At 40.2% G+C, this 20291-nt stretch overlaps 1 protein-coding gene across 2 annotated transcripts in view; it reads left to right on the top strand.

The window, feature by feature from the left end:
• The first annotated feature begins 4622 nt into the window (after positions 1–4622).
• The window catches only part of COL8A1 (collagen type VIII alpha 1 chain), a 234095-nt gene continuing 218426 nt past the window's right edge, over positions 4623–20291 (top strand). For both annotated transcript variants that reach the window (XM_036742930.1, XM_036742931.1), the window contains exon 1: positions 4623–4656. The gene's annotated coding sequence lies outside the window, so the exon portion shown is untranslated. The remainder of the gene's footprint in view (positions 4657–20291) is intronic.

Here is a 20291-nt window from a genome sequence, read left to right as displayed (position 1 = left end):
AGTAACTTGTCCGGGGTCACACAGCTAGTAAATGTCTGAGGCTGGATTTAAACTCAGGTCCTCTTGACTCCAGGCCTGGCACTTTATCCACCATGCCACCTAGCTGCCCTTAATTGTGCTAGCCAGATAGGTAATAGCTAATGAACTGTACGGTGGTGCAATGGTGAGAGCACTTGGCTTGAAGTCAGGAAGACCTGAGTTTAAATCTAGTCTCAGATACTTACTAGTTGTGTTGCCCTGGCCAAGTCATCTAACCTCTACCTCGGTTTCCTCAACTATTAAAATTGAGGATAATAAGAGCTCCTATCTTCCGGGGTTGTTTATCAAATGAGAAAATATTTATAAAATGCTTAGCATATGATAAGTACCATATAAATGCCTTCCCCTTCTCATATGGAAAGAGTTGTCTTGAGGCAATTGCCTTGAAAATTAATAACTATATATTATTTTTATTAAAATATTGTATTATATATTAATCATTATATGTGCAAATTACAAAAAGGAGGGATATCTTGTTCCTTGTCCCTTGTGTGTCAACACTCCAATGAATAGTCAGTGCTTATGATGAAGACATTTTAAAAAGTCATTTCAAATTGCCCAGTTTGCTGTCATGTGTAGACAGGGCAATGTAGCAGTTTTCTAAGGGAACTATGCACTCTTCTCTGAGAAAAGAGGAGGGGGCAAGATAAAGAAAATAAAGAGGGGAGGGGAAAAAAGGAAAGGGGTAGAACCATGGAGCTCTCCTTTCTTCTATCATTATATCAAAAAGCTCTCCTGTTGTGCTCAGTCTTGGATGTAGTCTGTGGATACAAAGAATAGCTGTGGAATTCTGAATTGTCCAGAAAGATCAAGTCAATATTCTCCTTATAAGTTGCTTTTGTGGAGACAACCTTTCCACGAACATGCTCTTTGAATAGTCATTTGGGGCTCATTTTCCTGGTTTGGGGATTTCAATTCAATTTAACAAACATTTATTCAGGACTTACTATATTCAAGTTTCTGTCCTAGGCACTGAGCATACAAGGATATATGAGACGCTGATTCTACCCTCAAGGACCGAAAACCCTAGGGAAGGAGAAAGAGAATAAGCTTTTTTTCTGGCATCTACTATGTGCCAGGCACATTGGTAGCCAGGTGGAACAGCGGATAGAGAATTTGACCTGAAGTCAAGAAGACCCGAGTTCAAATCTAACCTCAGATACTTACTAGCTGTGTGACCCTGGGTAAGTCACTTAACCCTGTTTGGCCCAGTTTTCTCATTTATAAAATGAGCAGGAGGAGGAAATGGCAAACCACTCCAATATCTTTGCCAAGAAAAGTCTAAATGGGTCACAAAGAGTCGGACATGACTGAACAATGGCAATGTGCCAAGCACTGTGCTAAGCGCTAATTTTTTTTTAATATGATCTCATTTGATCCTCACAACAACCTGGGGAGGAAGGTGCTATTATTATCCTTGTTTTATAGTTAGGAAAACTGAGGCAGACAGAGGTTAAATGACTTTCCCAGGATCATACAACTAGTAAGGGTCTGAGGCCAGATTTGAACTTAAGTCTTCGACAAATTACAAATATGACACCGTGTTTTACTTTGACTCGGGCAGGGCCAGTGTTTCCTCTCATTAACAGCAATAGGGCTTGAATTGACTGTTCAGGATGCAATCTCTATGTCAGCCACCAGAGGGTGCTCTGAGCTCAAGCTGCTCTAGCTCCCTTCCTCCACTCAGGGCACCTACAACACCTGGTTCCTCCAAATTCTAAGGCACTTTTCAGTCTCTGTCCACTTGTACAAACATGTCTTGCCTGGGTCTCTTCACTTCCCAGCTTTCCCTTCAATACCCCTAGCCTGGGTTCATTCTAGACTCGTCTAAGGGTATGGAAACATTCCTGACAATAATCCACAATTTATTTGCTTCATGTTGGCACCCATCCCACTGAGATTCTAATCTCCTTCCCAAATTTACCTGAACTAAAAGGATTATTCATTCATATATGTATTAAAATGGACTCTCGACTATGGGAGGGGTGGGGAATGAAATGGCCAATGTCAGCACCTTGCTACTCCTAGTAAGGCCTGAAATCTCAAATTGCCCCCACCCGGTTTTCTGGACAGTTGTTTTTAGAGGGGAGGGGGACACTTATTATACCTTATTAGGGAAATATGCCCCAGCATCTGCTTTCAGAGTCTCATGAGGAAAGGAGGAAATAATCTCACTGCCATCTGGCTACTGGTCAGCAAGTCAAACTTGGCAAGATTTCTCTCCCCCTCCTTTTAAAAGTCCTCCTCCTCATAGTGCCACATTACAATGACCTTAGGCAACTTTTTTTACATTAAATGACCCAGTCAAGTCCACTCCACCCTTCCTGCTTTTCTCTGGCACCTGGGGATGGCAGGAAAATACAGACAAAAACCCAACCAATATAGGTTATACTATGTAACAAGGGAGAATAACAACAAGAGATGTTAAGCAAAGTGTTAGAAGAAATTTAAATAGAGACAGATCACTTCCCCCTGAGAAAGTCAAGGAAGCCTTCACCAAGGAGGTGAGGTGGGCTTTAAAGGAAGGACAGGACTTTAGCAAACAGATATGGAGAGGTGGGAGATAGTCCATTCCAAGCATGGAGATGGCATGGGCAAAGGCAGAGAGATGAGAGAAAACAGGATAGAAATAGGTGATAGTAGGCAGTTGGATTCGACTGCAACATGGAGTTTGTGAAAGCGAATATTATCAGACAAAACTGGATTGAAAGGTTGGAGTCAGATTTGGAGGGCTTTGTTCTGTAGGTGATAGAAAGTAATTCTAGAATGTAAAAGGAATGTAATAATCAAACTGATCCACTAGGAAGATTATTCTGGCAGTGATGTGAAGGATGGATTGAAGCAAAAACATGATTAAAAAAATGATTGGAGAAAAAAATCATGAAAGCAGGAAGACTATTACAGCGAGGGTGCTCTAAACATGATGTAAGGGAGGTAGTGTGACATCTTAAAAAGAATGCTGGCTCTGGAGGCAGGGGAGCTGAGTTCAAATCCTACCTCTGAGTCCCTTCATATCTACTAAACCTGCAGAGGACCTCATTTTCCTCATCTGTAAAATCGGATTAAATGCCCTCTGAGGTCCCTTCCAGCTCTAAATCTATCACCACATTCCTGCAAAGATCATTTTCCTCTTCCCCTCCCATCTCTGTCCCAAAGCCCTTAAGAGCTGTCATAACTAAGAGATATTAGGGTTTAATATCGTACAGATACATGCACTACAATCTTAGATCAAGCACTTTCTTTTTAAACCCATTTATTCATTTGGTGGAGAGAGGGAGAAGGAGCAGAGTGAGTCACTTCTTAACAGGGAGAAGGAGACTGAGTACTTTTTAAGTATATATATATATATTTCTTCAGCCTTGAGTCCCCTGCAAAGATTTCAGAATAGTGTCTTTGGATCCCTTGGCTGGCTGCTGGTGCCATACATTCCCAATGTTTCAATGGTAAGGCGAAACTCAGAAGGTTATGGCACCAGGAATTTTTTCTGCTGTTAGGAATGGAAGTTTTTAAAAGGCGGAAAATAACCAAAAGGCGGGATTCACTGAAGTCCTATGTTATGTAAGCAGATGTTAGAGAGCTGTAGCTGCTTTAGAGAGATTCCATTCTCTGCGAACAAATCTCCACTGATCCTCCCACAAACTTCTCTGGCTTATCCTAATACTACAGGATACCTTAAGCACAGCCCATGGATATTTGGAAGTCCTAGGGCACACACCATAGGACCTAGATTAAGATATTTCTCTTGTCAAATAAACTTTATAAAGAGTGATCTGGATTTGGCAACCTCAGTGAGAGGTGGGTAACTCTTGTGGTTTGGGGGGATGTGGGGAGGGGGTGTGGTCTCTGGTATGTACAAGGTAACTGTAGCAGTCAGCAGTCAGTCTCTCCCCTGAACCCCTGGGCTGAGCTGAAATCGAATGCATTTGCTGCTCTAAATGATAACTCCCTTCCCATTAAATTTCCTCCTGATCTTTATTCTCTTTATTTCCTTTCACAGTTGTTTATGGTAGGTTTTAAAATGAAAAGGCAGTGGCTTTTCTCTCATCCCTCTCCGCCGCCCCCCCCCCCAACTCCATTCCGGTAGCCGTTGTCTTTTATTCACACATACAAAGAAGAATTTAATGCTAAAATTAAATAACTCCAATCTATCTCCCCCACCCCCATCCCAGCCCTTCTTGGCTACTGACTTTGTTAGTCTGTCTGGCTCTTTTTTTTTCCTCTCGCCATCGCTTCAGTGGAGCTGCTTCTCTATTCCTCTGCCTTTACATCTCTCTTTCTTTTCCTCTCTCTAATTCTATCCCCTTCCTTGCTTCTCTCCTCTCCCTCCACCACCACCACCCCGCCCCGCTTTTCCTGCTTCTCCCTCCTCCCCTTTTCTCCCTCTCCACCTCGGGTTCCTTCTCCCTCCCCAGAGAATAGAGTGACCAGTTCCTTTAGAGAGCTGCCCGCCTGCCCGCCTGCCTGCCTTCTCTCTGCCCACCTACTATGAGAAGCAGCTCCTCCCACCTGCCCATAAAAGCCAAGTGCTTGTTACCAGCAGCTGATCAGAGAGCATTTTCACAGTCCTCTCCTGTTGGGAGCCACTGTTCTTCTCTCCTTGGATCTTAAAGACTCCAGGTAAGACAATACCTCTTCAGGCATCTGACTCACCAGGACACACAGCAGCCGCCAAGGAGTAAGTAGCCTTTGTGGCACATCGCTTACTGTTTTGCTCGAGGTGTTGGTGCGGGTTTGTGCGATGCCTGCCTGATCAGCTGTTCTTAACTAGCATCTGGTTTAAAAACAAACTCCTGTTTGAACAGTGAAGTTTTTTTTTTTTAAAAAAAATCATCTTCTGGAGAAACAGCAGCATAGAAATTGAAGAAACATTTTCTTTTCTTTTTTTTTTTCCACTCTCCCACCGCCACCCCCTTACAGATTTTTGGGGAAGTAAAAATGAGTCCGTTGAGCGTGTTTTGCTTACTTTTCATTACAAATATATTACATATCAATAGGGGGGATGGAGGAAAAGCCTTGTCATGTTGTCAAATATGTTATTTTAGAAGAACACAATTGCCTTCCTAAAATAGCACACTCAAAGATCCTGTTAACGATTTTGCGATGTTTTCCAAACCCCCAAGATTGCTTCTGTAAGTTCTTTAAAAGAAAAAGAAAGAAAAATAAAAAAATCTTTCCAGGTTTCAGTGCTTGGAAAAAATGATGTGAACTGCTTGCCCTTTACAGAAGGACAGCAATCAGGTGGTTGGAAGATAGGAAAGGATGAACATCAATGAGCAGTCTGGGGCAAAATGTGCTACTTTAAAACTAATAAAAGGCAAAGAGTTTGTTTAAATAAAGATAGCCTATCAAGAATTCTGTGAACTAGTATACCGCACACTTCCCCATAGAGTGTTTTTTATTATCTTTACTAAGAGAAATATATATATATATGTATATATATATATATATATATATATTAAGAGAGAGAGAGAGAGAGAGAGAGGGAAAGACATCATAATGGTACTAGATAGAAAGGTATAAGGACAGAACCTATGATTTCAGTTGGTAAACTCCCTCTACCAAAACAGACCAGCGCTTTCTATGCAACCTATAATCTTAGAGAATTTGTACAGAGTATTCAGAGGCTAAGTGATTTGTCTAGAGTCACAATGTGTCAGAAGTGGGGTGAGAACCCAGGTCTTCTTAGCCTCAAGGGCTAACTCTCTCTATACTGTGCTATGCTGCCTCTATATACAGGAAGGTTGGGGGTGGGGGAAGAGAGAAATAAAGATTTAGAAGACTTGGGTTCAAGTTCCACCTTAGCCATAAATACTGGCTTTGTGATCCTGAAAAAGTTACATAACCTCTTAATGCCTAGGTAATTCCCTAAGTCTTGAACTGAAGAGAATTTATCCTGCATTGATTGAGGGAGTCCCCCACCAGGAGCTCACTATAGCAGTGTAATCACAGATCCAGTCTCTACATCATCCTTGGAGGTTTCATCTGCATCTCTCTGCTCATCCCCCTTTCCTTATTGCTTATGTACCTTTTAAAACCAAACTGAACTTCTCTCTCCATGGCACCTGTTTCTCACAGAGTTATCCATCTGTTGAAATCACATGTCCCCTTTAAGAGATGCTAAAATACTAGTCCTAAATCCAGGCTATCTTCCTAATATCTAAGTAACAGGGATACAGACTGCACACCTGTGAAAGGGGAAAAGGCCACTCCACAGTAGCTCAGTCTATTTAAAGTAGTTACTTTCTGCCCCCAAGTTCCATATCCAAGGCAGTGTGTTCTATTCATGATGTACTACATCTCTCTCATGAGGCAGAGGAAACCTCTTCACATGTTTGGATTGTGTAAGAGCCCTCATAAAAAAGAAAACCCAAGGCTGCCTTTCAGGAAACCAAACCACTCTATTAGGCAGGGTCCTGTAAGTGGGAAAGGAAAATGTTTCATATTTCATTTTATTTTGATTATTTTCTTCCCCTTCCTCTCTCCCTCCCAAAAGAAAATGATCGTGCAATTAAACTGTCAAAAATTCTCCACTGCTTTTAAAAAAAAAAGGATCATCATTAAAAGCTGACATTTGATGCCACTTCAGGTCTTTGTTCCATATTTTTTATGTATTTAAAAAGTAATTCATTAAACAATTCTACTTGGAAGAGTCTAGTGTTCATCCAAATGGAGGGGAGGTAGGAAACTTATGTACCCCACAAGTTCTATGTCCTGTAAAACTTTATTTCAGTAAGTTAATTACCTAGAAGAGTAGTTTATATTAAGATGACCTGAAATTCCTGGTTAGCTAAGAAAAACTTGTGACCTGAGTGCATGGAGATACCTTTTATCTCTTGTCACTAAATACGGGCTGCTCTTTTTATGTCTGCTTTAAGTGAGTAATCAACCATGATAAGTGCCCATGTAAAGCACCAGAAATGTATGGTATGTTCATACCAATTCTTGTTTAAGGTCATGATTTGATTTTGTTCAGTTCAGCATCATTGCTTGTGTGATAATGTACTTTTCTGGACACTGTGTCCTTTGGAGAAAAGTTATCTTTTCTAAGAAAATGATTTCCCAAATTGGAAACAGCTCTTATAACACACCTTCATCCAGAGAGGAAAAGAAGGTCTTTGCTGCTCTCCTTTTGTTCTTTCTGGTCATTAACTCTATTCTCTTTGACCTGATGAATTTGCCTTGGTATGTACTGTCCAGTTAAATCAATTAATGGAATAAGGTTATCAAACATCTGTTGATTAATTCAGCAATGCCCTGGTCTGCACTACCCTTGTTAAAGCCAATGAATTTTGAGAGAAAGTCTGAGTGTTCATGACCTCACTTTCTTAGCATGTTTTTTTTCAGGTATTCTCAAAATTGTCTATTAGCTCCTAAGGCCTCTTGAATAAGACAAGCCTTCCAACTTTAAGTCAGAGAAAAGCATGACATGGTTTGACAAAACTAGTACCTCCCTTGGTCCTTGCGCGTAAAGAGTAGGTATTTAATAATTCTCCATTGAAACAAATGTTGGTTGAATTGACTGAAGAACTTACCCAGTCTATGATGATCTATGTATCTTGTTAATATCTCCTTGTCATATCACCATGTCTCCTGTCCCTTGGAAGTTGACAGCAACTATCTGTGACAGTTGATTTTGAGTTATGTTTTAACTTTGAGACAAGAAGACATGAGTTGACAAACTCCACCATCACCTCCCTTTACTCCCCATTCCCCATTGCCTGGCCTCCCATTAGAGATATGACATGAGTAGAGTATTCTGACTGCTTTCTAGGATCATTTTATAGATAGACAGACAGACAGACAGACAGATAGATAGGTAGATAGATAGCTATAGATAATATATACATATATGATGAGACATAATAATAACAATGATGAGGCATAGGACAGATTATATTAGAGGATAGAGTAAGGGTATCACTGATACAGATTCAAGGCAGAAGAGGAATTTTAGATACAGGAGAAGCCTACAAGAGATGAAATACCAAGGTGTCTGGTAACAAGAGCAAACCCTTACTATAATCATCTAAGTGGGAGAATATCAAGTGAGAAATAAAAAGGGAAGAAATGAAATGCATTTCTTCTCTTGACAATTGTCCCTCATGGTTCTTCCAGTGGAGGAATTGAGATCTCTCTTGCCCTTCACCTGCTGGTCTAACAGACTAATGCAACTATTCTTGTTGACCAAAGGTGAAAGGAGGGTGTGTATATTTCTGTTCATCAACAAGCATCTTATTAAGAGGAGCGACATGATATGGTTGATAGAGATGGATTTGGAGTAAGGAAGATACAGGGTTCAAATCCAGTACTATAACTGATAAGCATTTAACAACTGGATTCGGTGCGCGGGGTGGGGCAGTGTATATGCATACATTTTTAAGTTTAATCTGTATTGTTAACACTTTCTTAGGTTTTGACAGTCAACAAAACAATAAAACAAACCCGCTGTGCAGCAATTGTCATTTCTAAGGCATAAATGCCCACATAAAACATGCTACAATTTGCTCTGATTCCCCTTGTCAAATTCCACCTCTGCCCCTTACTATAATAGGTGCTGAATAAATGTTTATTGATAAATAATGATTTTTTGATAACCCAGCAATGAATTTAACATCTTTAAACTTCATTTTCCTCATCTGTAAAATGAATTGGTTGGACTAGATGGTTTGTAAGGTCTCTTTCAGCTCTAATACATAATCTCTAAGCATCTACTATGTGCTTGATACTGGGGATAGAAGACAAAAATGAACCCACCTCTGACTTCAAGGAGCTTATATTCTATTGGGAGACATGTATAGAAATATACACAAAACTAATGCAAGTTAATTAGGTGGGGTAGCTTGGGGGAAATGGACAACAGGTGGGAATATCAGGGAATGGTTTGTGCAAGAGGTAGTGGTCAAGCTCAACTCTGAAGGAAAGTAGGGATTCTAAGCAGCAGACCAAACTATCTCGTACTTCACCTGGTCCTCTCACATAGGCGCTTAATCAATCTGCTTTGAAACATATGTTCGCTAAATTGACTAAAGAACACATTTGCCCTACCACCATCTACCTGTCCTGTTAATACCTTGCAGTGATTCCATTACTATGAGATACATGTCTCTTATCATATCACCATGTGGGATAGGAGATAGACAAGCTTTCTTCAGAATTATACTCATCCTACCACCCCTGCCAACATTTTAACTATTAATTTGTAGAATCTTTTTCTTCTGTGTTGGATGGTTGGAGTTAGTGAGAGAAATATACCACCACATCTTCACACAGTAGCTGATTTCTGGCAAGATTCTTTATTATCTTACAGGTTTAAAAATCCCTTAGCCACCAGGGTCCAGTTTGAATATCTACAACACTATCAGAGACTCAGTAGCTTTTTTCTACCTCTAACCTCAAAAGACCATTGTGTCCTTCAGAACCATTCTATAAAAACCTTCTAGTCTGCTCTCCTTTCTATTCACTGGCCCCCAGATGTGGACACACATATGCTATTTTAGAAAGATACAGAATTTGAAACTCAGAGAGTGCATCTCAGAGAGATGCAGGTTTGAGCAATCTTCTAAGAACTATATGACCCTATCAATGGGAAAAGAGCTCTACCACCCTATCAGCTGGCAGAGGGAGGGAAAAAAGGTCAAGGCAAGGACCCAATTCCCTCAGGAATTTTGAGCCTCTTCCACAATTAATGTTGTGTGAACTGGGGCCCTCACCAAACCTAAGCTTCTAAGAATTACTGGACTACCACTCGCAAAATGCTGAGTAAATAAGAAAAAAGATCTTGTTGAGAACTGGCAGTCACTGGACTGTCCAGGACATGCCAACACTCTCTTTTCTAGAGAGGCAAGGCAGAGCAGTGTGGACGGAAAGCGGGTTATAAATTTCTGGATCATCAGAAAGACACCAATTTTCTGAATAGCCTTTATTTGTTCATAAATCCTAGAAACTCTTCAGTTTAAGAAAAATGGACCTCCCTCCTTTCATTGAAGAAGTAAGGGTTGGGAGTAGCATCTATGGGTGCTAAATACTGCCTATAAAGTCAGCAATGGTCAATATTTATCTGCTTTTTAAAGTAAGGGAGAAAAGGAAAAAGGGATATATTTAGAAGAGACTTCTATATAAAAATAAAAAACTTCAATAAAAAAATTTTTAAAGAAATTCCGAGAGCTGATTGAAGCAAGTGGTGCTTTAACCTCTTCAAGTAATTGGTGTGAAGGGGACGAAGGAAGCGGGGAGGCGAGGGAGCAATCTCAGAATAGAGAATACAATTTTGGAAGATCTGTAAGGTCAGAGCCTTTTGAGGTCATGCTGTAATCAAAAATCCACAAGGCAGTTTGAAACTACAGTGGTTGAAGAAAACCAAGAAAAAAAAATAGCCAAAAAACTGAATCATAAATGCAGTGGCCAGAAAGGACGCTGCAGGTTCATTGAGTCATGTCTTCTGATTCAACACAGGAGCGATTGTAACTAATAATCACTTGAGCTGATTGTCTCACTTAGTCTTTAAACTGTCCGGCAAATGAAATGCTATAATCTTCCTAAGCAAACTGTGCTGGAATTTCACAAGTTACCTGGTGACTAGTCTTAAGCTCCCACTGTTGTTATTAGAGGCCATAGCTTTTAACCTTTTTCTAGAAAATTCTTTACCATCTTAATGTAATTTTTCTGTACTTATGGACTGCTATAACTGTATTGTCCCAAGGTTTCCACCCTTGATTTCTTTAATTTTGAGGAAGCCAAGCTGTCTCTACTTTTCTCCATAGATCATTCTTTCTAAACTGGCATTCATTCCTATGGCTCCTTCTTCTAGGCAGAATATATACCCTATCAAATAAAAATGTACTTTATTTTTGCCTTTTTCCAAATATTATTTTAGATGGTTAAGGGAAAAGACAACTTTTAAGTACTGTGTACACCTTAAAGTGCTATATAAATGAGCTATTACTACTATTTAAAATGACTGTGCTGATACACTGGGCAGCTAGATGGCATGGTAGATAGAGTCAAGAAGACTCAGCTTCCCAAGTTCATATCTGGCCTTAGACATGTACCCTGGGCAAGTCGCTTAACCCAGTTTGCCTCAGTTTCCTCATCTGTAAAATGAACTGGAGAAGGAAATGGCAAACCACTGCCAAGAAAACACCAAATGTCATGAAAAATGACTAAACAACAACCCGCTCATATTCCTTTTTAAAAAAATATGTCCTCACTTCCTTAATGACCAGTCCCTTTTCTGATTCCACAATAGTTTATTCAACTCACTGTATGGTCTGTGCTGCACCATGTACCCTGATGATGCACACAAGGGAACCTTGGGGCCTGCCCATCTGCCCCATTGCTGCACCCTCGGGATTTATGGGCCTTTCCACCTGTGCTGCAGCTGGACACTCCTATGTGTAGTCTCCAATGATTAGAGCAGGAGTTCCTTGAGAGCAGCGACTATCTTACTCTATTTGTATTCCCAGAAATTGGTCTATAGTAAGTGCTTAATAATACTTCATTCATCCATGCTGCATAAACCTCAGAGCATCTAGTATAGTATTAGGAACTCTGGGAATATCCAATAAGTTTTTCGAGATTACAAAGATGTTTAATCATACTTCTGAGGACACGGAGGAAGGATCAATGAGGCAGCTAGGTGGCTCCGTGGTTACAGTACTGGACTAGTAGTCATGAAGACCTGAGTTCAAAGCCAACCTTAGATGTTTACTAGCTGTAAGAGCCTGGGAAAGTCATTTAACCTCCGTCTACCTCAGCTTCCACGTCCATAAAATGGGGCTAATAATAGCATCCACTTTGCATGTTGTTGTAAGGATCAAATGCGTAAAACAGAAAATAAATTTGAGTTCTTAATATTACTGGAGAAGTAATCTTTCTTCTGAATTTGCTTTGTGACACTGACAACACCCTTTCCTTCACTTCCTACCGCTGAAAAAAGTAGGCACTAATCAGTGCCCTCATCCAGTCTGTGCTTAAGCATAATCCACAGTAAGGGCTTTTTCTAATCGAGTGCTTCTCCATATATTTCCCCCCTCTCTTACCCTGCCAAGGAGGCGATAACTTTTAAAATGCGCCCACTCCTACCTTTTATTTTAGGACAAATACGTGACATACAGATACGGCAATTTGAAGTTTTTAAAGTGGTTTTGAACGTCGCAACACTAGATCTATACAGTATTTAGGGGGCACAGTGGATAGAGTGCTGGGCTTGGAGGCAGGAAGACCTGAGTTCAAATCCTGCCTCAAACATGTACTAGCTGTGACCCTGAACAAGTCACTTCTGTGCCAACCTCAGAGGCCTCATCTATAAATTGGGAATAATAATGACGTTTACTTCACAGGCTTGTGGTGAGAAGCCAATGAGATAGCACATAAAGTGCTTGGCAGACTTTAAGGTTCTATGTAAACGCTAGCCTTTACTTTTAGACCATATTTATGATAAGTATCCCAATTTTACAGATGAGGAAATTCAGGCTCAGAGAAATTAAGTTATTTGCACATCATTCAACAGCTAGTAAGTCTCAGACTCAGCATTTAAATCCAGATCTTCCTTACTTTGAGTCCAGCATGAAAGGAGAGTCAGGTAGCACAGGAGGTAGAGCCAAGGTAGGAAGACCTGAGTTCAAATCCAGCCTCAGACACTTCCTTGCTGTGTGACTTCAGGCAAGTCACTTAATCTTTGTCTGCCACAGTCTCCTTACCAGTAAAGTGGAAATAATGATAGCACCTTTGAGGATCAAATGAGACAGTATTTGTAAAGCGCTTAGCATAATGCCAGGAACATATTAGGGGCTTAATAAATGCTTGTTAAATTTTTTTTTAAAAAAAGAGACAGACCTCCAATATGCTATGCTGCTGCTCACTCAGTGCCAAGTTGATAATATCTGCAATATTTTCCATATGCATCTATACTCCTGAACATATCACACCAGAAAAAGTATGAATCCTGTAATTGCAGTACTTTTATTATCATTATTAAAAGCTTACATTTATATAACACTTACTGTGTGACAGGCACTGTGCTAAAAGACTGACAATTGGGGCAGCTAGGTGGCTCAGTGAGCAGAGTACCAGCCCTGGAGTCAGGAGGACCTGAGTTCAAATTAGACCTCAGACACACCTGACACGCTTACTAGCTGTATGACCTTGGGCAGGTCACTTAACCCCAATTGTCCAGCTTTCCCCCCTCCAAAAAAAAAATTTTAAAAAAAGACTGACAATTATGATGTCATTCGATCCTTACAAATACCCTGGGAGGTGGGTGCTAATAGTATCTCCATTTCACAGTTGAGAATACTGAGGCAGACAGAGGTTGTGATTTCCCCAGTGTCTGATGCTAGATTCTAACTCCAGTCTTCCTGATTCTATCTACTGTGCCATCTACCTGCCTATTTTAAAAATCTTATTTATACACAGTAGGATTCCTTTTAGGCTAACATCTCATTCAGTATTTCGCACTCTCAGGTCATAAACATGTGCATATCTGAAATAATAAATGCATTTTTATAATACATTAAGAAACTTGAGATGCTGAAAATTATAAAGGTTAAAAAATAGGTTAGGGTCTCCATTCTTGATAAAACATTAAATAAATCCACAAGTTATTAGACCAGATGTTTACTTGGTTTTACTCCCTCTCAAACAAACCCTTAGTTGTTTGTACTTTTAAGCAACAGGCACGAATCACACTGGTGCGTGTAAAATTTTATATACAGTACTCCACGTATGATCATCCATCTGAAAATGACTTCTTTCCAAAAAAATGCTTCTAAATAGAGGCTCTGGGACTGCCTCTCACAAGCTCTTTATTGATGTATTTACATCATGGACTCTTTCAAGCGGAGCCATCACTTGACATGCTGAGATTAGAGACAAGCTTGCAATTACTCACAGTCCGATCCATAAAGTCGTCAAGCTATTCTCGAATCTCCAAAGCAGGCTGGAGGAAAAAGTTTGATGAATGGGCCTGTGTATGGGCGTGTACTGCACAGTCTTCCCCTGCTTCCAGCCTGCTGCGTAGTCTCTCCAGTCCCCCATGCTGCCGACACTCGGCAGCTGTACTTTGGGAGAGCCCAGCCAAAGGATTCCATTATCGGAGTCGCACGTACACAGTGAGAGGACGTGTACTCTTGAGGCTGCCGAGCTCCAGAAGGTCTCATCCACCACCATACCGAGTTCAACGATGTGAATACTCCTCGGGGTGTTGGGGATTAGTATTTACTCTGCCACAGCTGGGGAATATTTTGCCGGCTTTGAGACTGCTTCAGTTCATTTCATGTCCTTGTCCATCTGTCACAGAACAAGTTGTGTGTAGGGTGTTGTGGGGGTCGAGGGCTAGCGCTGAAGTCAGGAAGATCTGTTTTTGACATATATGGAGCCTAGTAACCCTGGACAAGTTACCTTCTCGGTGGTCTAGGAAAATATGCTGAAAACCTGCACTGGTTTTGGAAGGGAGTTTTCTCACTGGAGAGTTCTCTATACCAATAAAATCAGAATTTTGGGTCTCTATCCCTATTTGTCTCACAATAAGCCTATTTCTGAAATGCTCTGCTTCATTCTTGTTTAATAGATACCTATTTAATTGTTGTTGTTGGGTAGTGTCCAACCTTCCTAACCCCGTTTGGGGTTTTCTTTACTAAGATGCCAGAGTGGTTTGCCATATCCTTCTCCAGCTCATTTTGCAGATGAGAAAACTGAGGCAAACAAGGTTAAATGACGTAGCCAAAGTCACACCACCTAGTGAGCATCTGAGACCAGATTTGAACTTAGGTCTTCCTGACTCCAGGCCTGGCACTCTCTTCACCTAGCTGACCATCTACCTAAGGATAGTTGGGTTGGCCTCTTTTTAGAAGGTGCAAGATAAGACAAAATTAAGGAATACAGGTAATAAGTCAAGGGATATAGGAAGTAAAATATATAGATAGGATAGAATATAGGAAGTAAAGTATAGGTAAGAATATAGGTAGGAAAAGGAAGAAACATAAGGATGGGGCCAAAAATTTAAGAAACATTTTGGGAGAAAGACCAGGTCTAGAATATCTCAAGTTCTAGGAAGTGTTTAAACTCGATTGAGACTTTGTGTCCCACTATCAGATAATCCCAGAAAAAAAATAAGAAATGAGGAAAAGTGTCCACCTAGCTAACAATTCAGCAAACATCTCAGGCATTTTTTCTGCTCTTGGATCCTCTGTGATTTGACCTCTTTTCTAGTTTCTCTCCAGTTGAAAGGTAGTCCCTGTGCTCTCAACATTACCTCAAAAGTTCCTGACTGATAGAGAGAAGGGAGACATTCAGAATAAAAAGCTGCATGATTTCCAGGGCAGACTTTTGCTTTGAATTTATCTTGAGAAAAGTGGATGTAAATGTTTCCTTGGAATCAGGAGCTATAATATACCATAGTAGCACTTCACACAGTTGGTTTTCCTTTTTAAAAAAAAAACCTAATATAAGACTTTCTGAATAAATCTTCACGTTTTAATGGTGCCAAAATGTCAGGGCTTGTTGAAGGTTTTTTTTCTCCTTTTAAAGAAAACCAAAGTAATCTCAGAAAATGTTCTTTCCAAGGCCACGACAAAGCCAAGACTGAATCTGAAAGCTCGATTCAGTAACAAACAACCTCTAGCCGCTGGGTCAGCTAGAAAGGAGTCTCTGAAGGGCCAAAGACCCAAAAACAGATTTACCAGCCCCAAAGGAGAACCACATTGTTATCTCATTACATGTCACACTCCCTTCTCACTATTAGAAGGGGAGCTGAGGAGAAGAGGAGGCAGAAATTAATTCGCCACTTTTTCCCTCATAAGATGGCCTCACAAAACCTGTTCCTCGGCATCTGTGGTCACTCGAGGGAATTTACAATAGTCTAGCCCTAGACTGGAGTGAATTGCCTTTTGTATCAAACATTTCCACTGCACAGCTGAGTGTGGATGGCTTGTTAAGACTTGAGACACTTGCATAATTTGGAAGGCTTTAAGGGAACGGACGTGAATCATGTCAACAGAAGTGCAGTTTCCCTGGCACACTGAAGAAGGGCAACGGGCTTTGCCAATTAACAACATTCCCCCTAGATTGAAGCTATCAACTCTTCCCCGCTATTACGGATGGTAATAGAATTGGGTCTCATTTAGTGCAAATAACAAACTTCTTGAAGTGGTCACATCTATTCAGATTTGCACTTCTCAAAGTTGTCATTATGTATAATTCGGTAAGCAGTTCAAGCCCAATAGGAATACGCCATGTGAATTCAAAAAGGCAACCACGTCAGGGAATTCACTATTCACACAAATCAGGATCTGCATATAATTAGGAAATTTTATTTATGATGAAAAGGTGGTATTGAGAGTCTATTGGTCTAAGAAACATTCAGGGTGCAGCTAGGTCAGTAGCAGATAGAACACTCCACTTGGTGTCAGGAAGTTTGAATCCTGACTCTGACACAAATCTTTTAACCTCTCAGTCTCAGGAAATAGTGAAGATTAACTTAAATTATGCCTTACTAAGTGTTTTGATCACCTTATACAGCGGTAAATAGTCAGACTCAGAGCCATCTGGAAGTAGCTCATTTAATGTATATAGAATCAGATCAGAATAAATGGAATTTCCAATATCGAGTACTTCATGACCTTCTAAGATCCAATCTAATGATTAGACCAATGGTTCCCATCCTATTGGTTAAGCATTCTTTTGTTGAATGGGATCCATAAATTCGTAAGTGAATCCATGAATAAACTAACATGCCTTCTGTACCCCCAAATAAATATCTCATATACATATTACTATATATTTATATATTACTATTTTGAAATATATAAATATTAAATATATTACCATATATTTAAATATGTTACTATTTTTAAATGTATGCAGATTGTACTGTGATCAACAAAACACAAAAATATTGCATTACTGAATTCATAGTGGCTTTCAGTCATGCATTTTCTCAAATCAACAATGGATCATCATAGAATTACCACTATAATGTTTGTGGAAGGGAAGATGAAATTTTTCGTTCTCGCACTTATACATTGGTTTTCAAAGAAGTCGAGGGCACTGGTTCCCCACCCCTGCTCTACATTGAACTATGTAGACAATCCCATGCCCTGTTGAGGGAACAGATAAATTAAGAGACACCAAGGGATGACGATAAATAATACTCAGACGATGTACTCACCCCTTCATTTCCTGTGACCATCAAAATAGGAACCGCTCACTTAGAAAGTTTCATTGACCTCTTGTTGAATTCAAACTGGGAAAAGTTTGTTAGCCTTTATTTTAATAACTTTTAATAACATTTTTTAAATAACTTAATAGCCATCTCATCTTATCTTATTCCTGTGGAAGCTGTTGGGTATTGGCTTTTTCTACCATGATAGAAACAGTCCCTTTTCTGCGCCTCAGGGCCTGGATTCTAATCCAGCTCAGCCCTGTATTCTCCAAGTGAAAAGTGAAAATGAGCATTCATTTGATTTCCTTAAGCATTGATTGGTTTCTGATTTCTACAATGGGGACAGTGAAAGTTTCCTGGCTTGCCTCATTGAATTGTTATAAACATCAGACAAGTAAGGCCTGTGAAAGAAAGTGTTTTGAAAATTGTGAGGTATTATAAAACAGTAAGTTATGATAAGAATAGGAACTAGATCTGCGAATTTATTGGTATAGAAAATGTTAAACTTTATAGATGAGGAAATTCCCTCTACCAATGAAAGTCAGCCCATTTTCTGCAACTCCATCGTCTTATATGGGGTTGTCTAGGACACTAAGAAGTTAAGGGACTTGACCAGGGTCAGTCAGCCAATTCACATAAGATACAGGACTTGAACCCGTGTCTTCTATGCAACACACTGCTCTAACTCTATGTGTTGTTGTCATTAATCCTTTGTTCCAATAATAAGCTGTAGTGAGTTTATAAGAGACAATCTCTGCACGATGGATTGATAGCAAAGATGGCTACAAGCAGATAAAGTAAGATGAAGTAGGTTAAGTAGATTTAGGCATCCTAGTGCTGAGGAGGAGGAAGGAGAGGAAGAAGCATTTATTAAGTACCTACTGTGTGCCAGGCACTGTATGAAACATGCTACAAATATTATCTCAGCTGATCTTCTAATCAAGTTGATGGCATTTATTATCTATAGTAATGGAAGACGAGGTGAGCAAGAATGCATAAAATATGTCTCTCATTCCCCTGTTCTAACCATCCATTTCAACCTCCTTTCCTGGAGGATGCTGGAGAAACTGGAAATATCCCTTTTCTTTCCCTTACTCTAGCAAAGGTGCTACCAATGGGAAAAAGAAATAGCTAAGGGAGAAAAAAGAAGAGGACAAAAAAGGAGCTTGGATGGTCTAGGAACTGATTCATCACCCATGAAAAATTCAGAGTTGACTCTATTAGTCCATTTTCACCATGGATCATTAATCAAGCATTTTTTTCTGTAACTTTTGGTTTCTCACCCAAGTTTACTTAACAAAGAATGTGATCTCTATGACAAGAATACCACTATTAAAAGAGTAATGTATCTTAATGTGTTAGTAAAATCAGGGTGTTTTGAGTGTCCCTATTCCCAAGATCCCCCACCTAACCTACAGATTGGCTCAGTGACCATCCTGTAGGGGGCTGGCAGGTGGGTAACCCCTTTCTTCTCTGTCAAGACGTAAGCTGGCTGGAAAGTGAAACCCTGGGAAGGAGCTTCCATCCCCAGCCAGACAGCTCACTTGCGGCTAACACCCAACCAAACACGAAGGGAAGAATCTAGCATGTTATTTTTAAATGGCCTGGGGTCACTGTTAGAGCAGTTGGAAGCTGCAGCAAAGTCGCTCCTGATTTTCAGAAAAAGTGAGTGAATGACAATAGCCCTGCTTGAAGTCACTGCTGACTAGCTCTGTTTCTTATTTAAGAATGTAATTTAATTTTTCTTTTTGAAAGCATCTGAATACGCTGTCATTTCAGGGCCAGAAAGTAAAGGATGTATAACTTGACAAAGAAAGAAGTATCCTCATGTGTCCCTGGAGTGATAATTTATAAGTGCTAAGGTCTCCCCTATAAAATCTTAGATGGGCAGCTCAAGTTGGCTCCATTCAGATAGAGAGGGTAACAGACTTGCATGCCAATCTTCAGGCATTTGCCTGAGAGAGGTAGAATTAGAATAAAGGTATTGAGAACAAATCATATTGAACAAACTTGAATTTGGCTGTCCTTGTTCATGACATCTGATCAGTCGAATATCATGTCCCAATCCAAATCCAATATTCTTTCCAATGAGCCACGTTGCTGCAGATCCTAAAAAGAGGGCAGTTATAACCAAGCGTGACTGGATTTTCCTGTGAGCTATAGACAAAACCAGCAGCTGGGTGACAGTGGATAGAGTGCCGGGTGATTTGGGAAGACTCATCTTTGTGAGTTCAAATCTCAGTCTCAGACACTTATTAACTGTGTGACCCTGGGAAAGTCACTGAACCCTCTTTGCCTCAGTTTCTTCATCTGTAAAATGAGCTAAAGAAGGAAATGGCAAACCACCCTAAGTATCCTTGCCAAGAATACCCCAAATGAGGTCACAAAGAGCTGGACATAACTGAAAAACTACCAAACAACACAGATGAAACCAGAGGGGGAAAATATCTTAAGATAGTGACACATAGGAAAACTATGTCCTTTAAACTTCCTTTCCCATCTCCCCACCCCAAGATTAACCCATTTGGCTCAATTTGATGCAGTACATTTTTAGTCTCAAGGAACCTGAACTAATTGAGAACCTTTTGTTCAGTGAAATTCATTGGAATTCAATTCTGTCCACTGGAAAGTTTTTGAATCCAACTATTCCCGTAGACCTGTTTAGTATCAGAGTCCCTGGAACTCCCTTAGTTCTAGAACTACTGCGATTTCCTAGAGCTCTCAGATGATCCCTGGCTGAGTCCTTCTGGACCTCCTGTACTCCCACAAAATGCCTTTGGTATCTGTAGCTAAGGGTTCAAACTTCCAATAAGTGTCTGTCTTCACAGAAATGACATCCAGATAAAAATGCTTTGAAGTCTAAGAGTATCCACCTATATTTGACCTTTAAGAAAGGGGTAGGCTATGTGACAGCTCTGTGCATGAAACTATCATAGGAATGTGGCTGTAATCTCAGAGAGCCAGCCAGAACCAACGGTGAGTACCATTTTATTTATTGTGTTAGCTTCCTGTGCAACTTCCTCAGCCTCAATTTCTGCGTCTGTTAAATGGGAATATTAATACTATCTACTCCCTAGGGTTGTAAGGATCAAAT

This window comes from Trichosurus vulpecula, chromosome 2, assembly GCF_011100635.1.
Source record: "Trichosurus vulpecula isolate mTriVul1 chromosome 2, mTriVul1.pri, whole genome shotgun sequence".
Lineage (NCBI taxonomy): Eukaryota > Metazoa > Chordata > Mammalia > Diprotodontia > Phalangeridae > Trichosurus > Trichosurus vulpecula.
This window is presented reverse-complemented; position numbering and strand designations above follow the sequence as displayed.